Genomic DNA, 12293 nt, shown 5'->3' with positions numbered 1-12293 from the left:
AGGTTAGCAATGTGACGATTCACAGGTTTAATGTTGCATTTCATTTAAATATTGTCAGCCACAGCAAATATGTCATGGAAATCTTTTAAGAAGTGCACATAAAGGCATTTCCCACACTGAGCCAAATCTCCTGTGACTCTGTGATATGCATAGAAAATCCCATATGGAGGCTTGGGCTCTGCTTTGGCACAGGGCTGGTTTCATAGTAGTAGCACTATATCAGTGTGATGATAGAGAGACTAGACACCATATGTGATCACCAGGAGTAGCATTTTATGTTTTACATAGAGAAATAAAGTCTTGGACCTATGCTCCGTTGTGACTGCACCTAGACAATTCCCCAACCAGCACTGAGCAGAAGGCCTGTAGAAGACTACAGGTAAAAACAGCAGCAGCAACAATCATTTCAATGTAATACTCAAACAAAAATGCACGAGAAAGGGAACTGAGCACCATTTCTTTGTGCTTGCTTGAGGCAGGAAACATTAACAAACAAAGGGGCAATTTTTGTTTCATAGGTAGACGAAGTGTTTTGTTCAGTCATGCAATAGTCAAATTTACTGTGGAAAAGGAGATTCAAGGGATTCAAACTGTTGAACTTTTAGATGGGATGACCACTTTACTCCCTAGACCACTGTTACCAAAGTATAAAAGAGTAGTAGTAAGTGTAATTTGACAATACAATCAATAAAATCAATGCATACTTTAGATCAACTAATTGAAATTCACATATTTTCAGATAAACTAACTAGCCCCTACAGCTAAAAATGTTACATCATCAGAGTAAATTTACATAAAAACAAATAAATGACACAATTTCACTTCAGTTTTTCTTTTCCATTTTGTTCTTTCATCACCATCTCCTCCCCCATTGTGTGCAGTTCATTTAAAATACTGACAGCCAATAAAGATTTGTCTGAAAATCTTTCTTTGAAGCGCATGGGTCCCTCGCATATAATAAACAAGCATTCTGGTGCATCCAACCACTACTACCCACACCATTGTGGAGTAGGGGGGTGGGTAGAGCCCTCTGAAGTCATGCCAGCTCTGAAATCAGCCACACAACATGCACATCAACTTATGTTGGATTTCCATACTTTTTGGGGACATTACATTGACTTACATTCATTTCCTGGAGATGGATCCTAACCTTAACCATAGTAACTTCTTACATAATCTTAACCTCAACCCTAATTTTAACCAATTTTAACTCACACATTTACTGTAAACCATGTTGTTGATACAATTTTAAATGATTTACTATGAGGTCCTGTTTTTGTCATAAATTGAGTGTATACAGATTTGAGTTCACACACACACACACACACATATACAGTCAAACTCACGTGATAATGAAGAGGGGAGATTATCGAAGGAAGGCCTCTTACCCCCAGCCCCATCACTGCTGCTTAGTGCACAGCAGGGGGTCTGGCAAGATCCAACCTAGCAGAAAAAACTATACCCAATGTATTTCCTATGTGTTGTTAGAAGTACTGGCAGAATTAGCTTGGAGGGTAGGAACAATGCACGTCAGCAGAACCCTCATCGACAAAGATGTCGCATTGGGATCAAAGTGTGGAAGCCTGACAGAAACACAGCAGGAACTATGTTTCAGTCAGAAGAAATCAATTCAATTACTATCATTCACACTCTGAAATCCTCTCAAATCCTACAGGGAAAATTGCATATTTTGATAGTATTTTAAAAAGAAAAAGTAGCCACCTGCTATGTATAAAAAAGTGTCATCATAAGCTGTCATGTTGTAAAGATCATGCGACTAACAGGTTCAGAAATACATATTCATTTGTGAGGCTGACACGAGCTGTATTCAGAGAAGTTATTGTACAGATACCAGGAGGTATAAAAATCAGTGCATGATTCATATTTTTGTATTTATGATACAGTTATATTTTTACATACTATGTAAGTCTAAATCCCTGCTTATAATCCTTATTTTGATAATACAGAAAATACCCCTTATCAATTACAGGCTCCTAGTCAATGCTATTTTCCTTAACACATAAAAGGAGATTTTTGTTTCCATTTTTACTGTTAATCTCAGTGGTTTGTGACATTTGTCTTGGATATATTATATAAGGCTGGGAAAAATGCAAAAAGGAAAAGAAAATCCCTTCATTTAACACAAACAAATCAAATTTATTCCTCCAAAATCTTTCACCCAGATGTGCTCAAAATCCCAATTTCCTTACTGTTGTTTTTATCAACCTGTAGTACAGAATCTTAATAAAATGTGCTTTGATTTGGGTTTTGTCTAATGGTATATCATTGGGAAACTAACAAGCATTTCCAAGGGCCTCATTTATCAAGTGTTTGTGCACATGCTAAACAGATAAACATGCTAAAAGTGGAGCAAAAACCAATCCAATTAGTCATAGAGACATTAAAGAAGACGTGCAGCAATTTTACTCCTATGGGTGAATGAATAATCAAAATGGTTATTTTGCATATTCAGAAATAATATGTACACTTCCCAAGGGTAAATCACGCGTAACTCACCCACATATTGCATATGCTTATTTATTTATTTATTTATTTATTTTCAGTTTATACTGACAGTTTATTACCTGGAAAGATAACTGAGACTTTAAATATTCAAATGCGATGGCCATTGGAATCTAATACAACTTGCATGCCATTGTCATGTAGCAGTATTATGTATTGTGCAAGCTCTCTAATCCACCTTTCTGTATCTCACACCCACCCACCGAGTGTGGACCTGCAGCTGGCACGTGCCCTGACCTCGCTGGCCAAAGGTCAGAGGTCATAGGTTGCCTTCCAACAGATGGACTGACTCTGTTGCTATAGCAATTTACTCACGAGGCTCTAACGTGACAACAGGAGCCACCAAACATATGAGTGCGTCCGGAGAGAGTTGACGTGTGCTGGGATCACCAAAGGTCAAAGGTCATTCACACCCCTTATACTGCTGTACTAGCACTGACCTAGCATTTATAGTGCAATCCCTTATGATCTGACCCGTGTTGAAATGAATAGAGAAGGGGATCTGCTCATTAAAGCTCCGAGTTAATCCTAAAGGTTAGCAGTGGTTATTAAGTTGTTGGGAGGAGGGGCACAGAGAAAATTGAGAAAGTAGCTTAAGTGGGGTAAAGGTGACATGAAATGATTTCTCTTGACCTAAATACCAAACTAAGACTTGACATCGAAATGAAAATTGTATTCACTTGTAAAATTCAGCAATAATTTAAAATGGGGGAGTACTGCAGTCGAATACAAGTTTCACACATTTAAAGGACACATATGATGCATTTGAACCAAATTATAACATTGTGCCCTCATCAAAAACATACCTGGAGTTGTATTTAGCTTTGTTCACACTGGTTTCCTGAGATGATTTTTCCCAGGATTGTTGCGTCACAGGCAGAAACTCTAAAGCATTCAGACACAAAACAGTTAAATATTGTATGTCAAGTAAGCAACCTTGTCAAAACTACTCAGTCACATCCAAACAAATAGTATAATTTTCATTTTTTCAATTCATCATGTCATTTTAACAAAAGCTATAATGTAATTTTTGCAGTGTGTTTGTCATGTGGGGTGGAAAAGACAAAAAGCTTATATGATATCACTGCCCACCACTGTCCCTCCTCTGTACCACTCCCCCTCTCCCCTTCTCCTCTTCTCATCCTCCCATTGCTCTAATCCGACTGCTGTGTTTACTGATGACTCAGGCTTGCCGTTCCTGTCTGGATACACGTGAACAGGGCACCTCCAGGCCTGATGCACTGATTTCCACTGTTTACAGCTGTGGACTTCACTACAGTGACTCACAAAGAAACAAAGAGGGCTCTGTGTTCCAAAGTGTTTCCAATTTGAGTCAACAAGGCCTAGATCGGAGTGTGCCTTCTCTTTTATCTGAATGCTACTACCTTCAAACTATTTTTCTTCTGTGGGATTGGGGATATCTAACCTAACAGGATGTACTAAAGGAGTTCAATGGAACCTTTCACCCATTTTAGAAGATGTTACACCAAGTACTAAGAAAATATCTAACCTTTCAAGTACCACCAGAACTAAACCAAGTCTATAACAAAACTATATCAGGTCTAATTAAGGGCTATACCTGATCTAAAACAGGACTACATCATTATCAAATGTCAAACACATTTTCACTGAGGGCCACATCAGCAAAATGACTGCCGTAAAAATAAATGTAACTACTTTTTAAGATTGTTAATTAACTGTTTCTGTATTCATTACTTCTTCAAATTACAAATATTACATATGCATTTGGAAAGATGTAAAAAATATGTCTGTGTAACTGCGTGTCCCCTGATAAAATGACATTTTAAGACCATCATACCTTTTAATTTACCCTGTCCAGGGCCACATAAAATGATATGGAGGACCACATTTAGCCCACGGGCCTTGAGTTTGACACATGTGCTCTAGAGGTTCTAAATAAGGGCTAACCCAAAGCAACAGGATAAATTTGACTCATAATTACACTACAACTGAAGGGAAGTCCAACCACCATAACAGGTTTGTGAACTTAAAAAAATAGAACTGAAGATTGCTGTAATAGTTTCATGTTGCAGTTTATTTTTCTTCATTGTCTCAGTTGACCTAAAACAATAAAACATTTAAAGGTGCCCTATGTAACTTTTCTGGTGGACAAACCTTATGTCTTATATGTCTCCATTGAGTTGTTATTTAGCTGCCTAGTGTTCCATTGCTCACATATGAAGGACAAACTTTGATATTTGACATTTGTACATAAATTATTTTCACTCTGTTGGAGCAGACAAGTCAGCATAGCGAAAGTGTCCATACTTATAAGGTCAAATTTCCTCCGTACCCCCCTCTTCCTTCCTCCTATCACCTTGAGGAGCTCCTGTGCCTCATCACCTGTCACCTCTCAAATCTTCAGTGCTTCTTCTGCTCATCGGTCTATATCAAAGCAAGTCAGTCTCTTCTATTAAATGGCTGTCACACATAAACAAGTAAATGTAAAGATGCAAATTATAAAGATGCAGAATTACCCTAACCTAAACAACTGAAGCTAGTACAAATCACATCCAAGTACATTTTCAAGCTCGTGTAGCCCCAACCCTCTCCTGCCAATCTTCACCGCAGCAGCAGAAGCATCAGCCCCCATAACCTCTTCACCTTGTCCTATTCACCACAAATTACGTATCGCTCTCCAGTTATTTAGGGTTTGTAAGGGTTTAATTTAGATTGAAATATCTTGGAGTTGCTTCTATTAAGGTTTATGGTTCAATCCCAGCTCCAACCTATGAATACTGCCTCATCCTTGGGCAAGACTCTCCACTCACCTTACCTTTGTATAGTGCAGATTGGGAATTTTTGTGTCAACCCCGGGAAAAAAGTGTGAATAAAGTGAATACATAATAGATTAATGAGACTGAGAAGCATTTGAAACTCATAACAGTTATTATTACATACATTGAATTTCGTCCTCAGGTTTGCTAGAAATGTAAAATAGCTGCATGTTTATTTATTCAAGACTTCTTTAATGATTATTTCACATGTTTGAAATCTGAAGAGGGGAATTTCCTTCATTAACAGTGCTCCTGTTAAAAGCCTATTGGAAGTCCCCTCCCCCCTACTTCCTTTTCTCCACTGATGAACCTTTCACCTTTGGCCTACTTTCCCGGCTCCACTCAGTCAGTATAGATACATACTCTGTGCCTATACCTGGGGCTCTGTATACACTAATGTGCTCTGACTTGTAGTTAAATGCAACTATCTGACTTAAAATTTCCACAGTACATTCAAGGGGCAACTTTGTGAGCTCAAAGCCAATCCATGGAGCAACTTTGTAGCACTGGCGCTCCCCGATTATCCAAGCGGGAACAACACCCCATCGGAATGTCTGGAATTCTCCATAACAAGGATTAGCTCATCCCTGTCTGTTGTCTCTGGTCCTCTGTGTTTGCCATTCTTTCACCACACAGGCTTAAGAGCCCCATATATGGTCATGGAAGTTGAATAGTGATAAAGACAAGATAAAAACAAAGTAGTAGAAGTGCTCCAGGCCTGAAAAGTCTCATGATGTCAGATATGTTGTTGATGTTGTGAAGGCTAGATGTTATTTGAAAGTGGACTCATTGGTTGGCAGCTGCTAGGAGCCATGGTTGTTGTGAATATCCAGGGTTAACCAGTAAAGCCCAGACGACATGACATCATGGGGGGATATTTCCAGCATGACCAAAACACAGGCTGCGGTGAACAACAACAGTCTGTTTAAGTGGCACCAGGTAGGCTTACAGTGGAGCCACATAGACACAGCATTAATCAAACAATTAGCAATTGCAAAAGCAATTAAAACTGTGTATCTTTTTAAGTTCAATGAGTGAAGTTGATCAGGAAGTAATTATCTTGCACTTGTGCACCACAATAATTTAGCAGTGGATAGCAAGTTTTAGGCAACAATTTCATTTGCCAATGAACTTTACTTCTTGTTTTTAAAGTAAGATATGATAAGAAATATGTGTTTGATATTTAAAAATCAAGATATTAACAATGTTAATATTTACAGAAACATTTTGTATCCCTTCAGAATTTGTAGAATAAATGAGAACACATTTCTTGAAAGTTCTCCATGGTATTTTCACTTGATCCCAAAATGAAAATGTTATGAAATCCTATGAAACTGAAAGTTAATGTTATCTCTATATCTTTGTTTCACTTTTGCATCCAACTGTTCCAGAAAAGCTCCACCCTCCAACCTTTACAACCAGAAATAACGTTTAGTTTAAAGGAACAGTATGTTAGATTTCAATTTTCATAAACCCATTACCCATCAAATCAAATATTTATTCACTGATCATAATTGTAGTGCTGATTTACTCTTACAAAAACATTGGACATGATGGCCAAGTAGTTTATGCTATAATTTGGTACTTTGGTTCTCAGGAAGTTTATCTCATCAGAAAGTAGTATTCGGCTCACATGAGTGTCCCATTTGGGTTGACAGTTTTGCCTACAGCCAGTCATTAATCAGTACTAGTGCAGCCTTTGCTGCACAGTGAGTGAATTCTGAGGGTTCTGAGCTGATGAGGAAAACTGTCCTCTGTATGCACGTTAGGTTCAGTTGTGACTTTAATTAATCACAAAGTAACAAATGTTAGCACGGTTGTGACATTATGTTGCTACAGATTATCATGCTTATCCAAATGTCATATATTATCGTGCACAACATAATAGCACAATGAGTCATAGGATTGACAGATTACGTTGTATGGGAGCCTGACAGTCCAGACCATATCATGGTAAAGCAACAGATTAAGGCCTTAGCCGACCAAACATTCTGGGAGAGACGGGTTCACTCAAGAGGCAAGCACAAATTATATCATAAACAAACCAATGAAATCAATAACTGTATGTGCATTTAGCAGCATGGACACAATCCTATAGTGCGTGTAAGCCTCTTATCTGTGTGAGGTTCCACAAGGATTAATGCTCTGCTCATGTGCACGTCCGCATTATCTATAGGCTACATCCGAGCACTTTAGTTAATAACTTGTATTTAAAGCTCCAGCTCAGGCTCCTCACACTCCACTCCACAATCTGAACATCTAGTTGAAGTCTTGGGGGCGGTATCAAGTCTTAGTCAACAGCGACATCTTGTGGCGGTCATTAGTAACTGCGGAGCGTGTCAAACTAAATATATGCAATACTGTACACAACTGATCAATTATTCCAATTCGCTCAAAGATACATGCAACAATTATATACAGTATCATTTTACAGTTTTGAATTACTCTTTTGTGCAGATTTTTTTTCTTTTTATCCTCCTCGACTCGAACTCTTGCCAGACATGCTTTATTTATTTCTCTTTGTTATTTTGGCTGATTGGGAGCTGATGAGCATAAAAATGTATCTTTTACATTCTGTAGTTTCTGACAAAAGTGATGCAAAACGAATGTTCTCATATGTGGACATTTTAATTATTTTGACAAAACATTTGAATAATGATTTGTAAAAAAAAAAAACCAAACAATTTATTAAGACCCTGAACACAGCAACATTTGTCCTGAATGTAAAAACAAAATGAGAAACAACAATTGTGCCTCTTGGAACAATGTGTCTCATGTGAAGAGCTGCTGACAGGAGCAGGAAGATGCCTTTACAAAAAAATAAATAAATAAATAAATAAATCAGAACATTCTAAACTCTTAAAAATATTCTAAATTGAACATGTTTGCATTGTTGCTGTTCTTGTATGCTGTTCTTCTTCTTCTAAAAATTTGCATTGTGGCCCAGACAACCCAAAATGTGTTGTCCACATACATGAACACCAGGTCCTAGGAGTTTAAAGGTGCTCTATGTAACTTTTCTGGTTGAGGGTCGACCACCTGGTTGTCTCCAAAGAAATGTTTACACTTGCTTTGGCTTTGAATGTTCCACAGTATGGCATTAAACACATCTGTCTCCAGTAAGTGACACCGCAAATTACTGTGGAGATGTGAGCCAACTCAGTGTAATGTTTTTTCAAGGTATTTTTGACAGATCTGTTTAATGCCATACCATGGAGTTTTACAGCCAAAGCAATAACATATCTGTGTAAACAACCAGATTAGAGATGGTGGATTCTTGAACACATTCGCCTGTATAAATGTGTACTTTCTCTTATTTTTTATATTCCTAAAGAATTTCAATTACCCTCCTCTATCATGTCTTCATTTCTATTTCATTTCCTTTCTTTTTTGATAACCTACTTTGAGCATTTAGCCTAGTTGGTTTATGTGTTGACTCTTTAAATCAGAAAGAATTGAATCATATATCATCACATGGAATTGTTTTTGAAACTGCTCAGTGATGACTTACAAATATGAACATTAAAAAAGTACTAAATATGACCACTAGATGTCGTCACAGTCACACATGTAGGATTAAAAAAAACAAAAAACAAAAAAAAAAAAAAACATTTGAAGACACACTTTAAATGCAAATGCAATTCTGAAAATGCATGTAGTAATTGGTATAATATTTAGTTAATATATGAACTGCAAGTATACTTTAATGATAACTATATTAACAGAGTTTCTACAATAAATTTAAAACAAATGATGATGATGATGATGATGATGAAGCACAGGGCAGGGGTAACTGAATATACATATAACCTGGGTAAAAATGCAGAACAAACACACAACATGATGCAGATGTGTCTTCTTTCATCTGAACATAATACAAAAAAAAAAAAAAAAATGAAATGAAAAATGAAAATGATGCCTCCATTAGACAGAAATGCAGAAATGTTTTATATTATACTGCCTTGTTGTTGTGACATAAAAATTGAAGTTGGTAGAGTTCACAACAAGTTACAACTCGTCTGACTGAACTGGAGCTGGGCCTGCTGACAGTTATTTAATGGTCAAATGATTTTATTTGCATCAGCTTAACTCATAAGTATGTTTGAATGAAAAACAATTAGCCTCAACCGGTTTCAATAAATACTTCAAATAAAACTTAAAGGTGACAGAGTGCATCATATTACTGTTGGTGCCTGTATGCCATTTGAGCATTGTAAACTGATTCCTGTCATAAATACAAACATTTAGTTTTTTAATACTTTATTGTAATGTTTTCATTAATATCTGAGGAATATTCTCATTTTGATATATTGCACGCTTTGTGTTACGTTTGGATTAATATTTACATTTATATTTTATATTATTTTATATTTATATCTTTTTACTTTTCTTTTGTTAAATGCACACAGTGATCTCAAATAATATGGATGGTTAGGAGTGAATGATAGAAAATGTTTGGCAATGTCTACACTGTATCCCACCCCATTACTTCATGTGTTTCTCTTGTCAGTATGTCAGCTTCATACGCTTTACTTAATCTGAAAAAGGTTAAAATTCTTATATCTGGCAATTTTTATCGTTAGGCCAATCAATCAGCCTGAAATCAGAACAGTGTTCCTTTTCTCACTGTAAGTGGAAGTGGCTTGATGATTTAGAATAAAGCTCCTATTCTGTGCACAAGGAAGCATTCTCTTCTACACATGCATAACCTGGTATCTAAAAATTCCTGTCAGTTCTCGGTAAAAAACAAAACATGAACATTCTCATGTTCCTACTTCCTTCACACTTTCCATATTTGATGATAGAAATGCAAAGACACACAATAATGCCTTAGGTCTCGTTCACTTTAACTGGTATTTGCATGTGCTTGCTTCTGTATAATATAACAGAACAGAAAAAGATGTGTAAACAGCAGTGTATCTCCTAGCAACAGAGTTTTAAAATAACTCAATTTCCTTGTACTTTTGTTGGATGCTGGTCTGCTACGTCAGCTACTTCATTGATAGATAACTGTTTTCTCTCTGCTGCTGTCGGCTTTGTGCAATAAAATTTGAATATGTAAAAGTTCGATATCTGCCAAAAAGAAGGACCTATTTTTTAGAGGTTTTAATTTTTTTTTTTCAAAGTGTTTCCTCAATTTCAGAGGTCAGTTTACCAGACATATGTGGACTATAAAATGGCTGGATACATGTAGAGCTGCTTTCAATGGACAAAATTTACTCCTCATGCAAATGAAACTTTGCTCCTGGGTGTGGATTAGACATTATCTTACTGAGTTTAGCCAACATTATGTTTTCTGTGTACTTCTTAATATTGCACTAAATAAATAAATAAATAAATAAATAAATAAATAAATGTAGTAGTCTTATATAGTGCTTTACAAGTCAGTTTACAATTTTGTGCATTATTCAGGCTGCCAATATACGCCATCGACTTCTCCAGTTACCACCAATATTCATGCACACACCACATTTATTCTAGACAATTTGGGTGAAGTGCCTTGCCTAAGGACACAAAAACAGTTTTTTTTTCCACTGGCACCACAGTGTGGCCCCTGATATTCCCAGTGGTCTCCAACAGTACTAACCAGTACTGTACTAACCAGACCCAGCCCTGTTTATCTTCTGACAGAATCAGGTCTAACAAGGAGGTTTGGCAGGTTTGGACTGATGCACTGACAATCAAATAAATACACACTTAACAGTTTAGTTTGTTCACTGATCTCTTCTGCTCTTGACATAAACATCACTGATAGAGCGATCAGATCCACTGTCCCACAGGTTGGCAGTGCGATTCCAGCACCTACAGATGAATGCTGTCACTGTGCCCTTGGGCAAGACACTTAACCAACCTCATCCTCTGTGTCTGCATACATTGGTGTATGAATGTGTAAGTGAACGGGTGAGTGGTTCTTTGCTTTGAGTGCCTTGAAGATAGAAAAGTGCTATATAAAAATGTGACCATAAGCCATGACCATTTAAGAGATTTCCTATTTGCAGATTTCAAGAAGGCTGATCTCGGGATTGTTTTCGTTTTAATCTTCATGTTTAGATGTTCAGCATTCTTGTAAAGAAAAAACTAAATCCATCATCACACAAAACATCAATCAGCTGATAAGCGACACTCAACATCTGTTTCTCATTCCTGTCCACTAACCTCAGCTGAGAGGTTAGATGAGACCGTGTATGAAGCACTTTGCAGCCATCATATTAGCTTTGACTTTCTGCTTGTTTTTGCTTCAACTAGAAATGTAACACATTTATCCAAAGAAACATTTAGCACATGATATGAGACGAAAACTGGTTGATTGGACATTTTGGTGGTCGTGGGTGAGACCAATTACATAAGCATTTCTTGTCTGTGTGATCCCAGTCTGTGTGTGTGTTCTGTGCCATCTTCCTGCCCTCCCTTCTGTGCCTGGAACCGGGAGGAGACTCTAGCACCACCCACTACACACCTCCAGCCGATCAACAATCCAGCCTCCACCTCTGGAGTACAAAGGAACCGAGGATCCTACACGTGCCTGTTTTTTTTTTTTTTTTTTTTTGTGGTTACGATCATAGTACTCAGTTGGTGTTTCTTGTTTCTTAGACCCACCTTGCATCGACCGGTTCGAACACCTCAGTCTCCAGCCCAGCTTCCTACTACCCGCTCCTCCAACCAGCATTCACATCCTTTTGTTTGTAATAAACTCTGTTAAATGTTACTCCAAGTCTGTATCTTTGATCCGCCCACGTTACGACAGATTCCGGTCTATTTCAAACCTACAAACACTTTACAGAAACAGAAACAGGTTCACCCAAAGGCCAAACCCAGAGCCGTAAACAAAGTAATGTAGTCTACTCCATTCAGTGTAGTGAAGAGTGCAGTGAATGTGATATTGGAGAAACTAAAAAGCCACTTCAATAGAGAATGTACCAACACCACCGCAAAAGCTCCTCTGAAACCCAGTCCAATGTACATCCCCATCTC

This window comes from Periophthalmus magnuspinnatus, chromosome 23, assembly GCF_009829125.3.
Source record: "Periophthalmus magnuspinnatus isolate fPerMag1 chromosome 23, fPerMag1.2.pri, whole genome shotgun sequence".
Classification (NCBI taxonomy): Eukaryota; Metazoa; Chordata; class Actinopteri; order Gobiiformes; family Gobiidae; genus Periophthalmus; species Periophthalmus magnuspinnatus.
Note: the sequence above shows the minus strand (reverse complement) of the source record.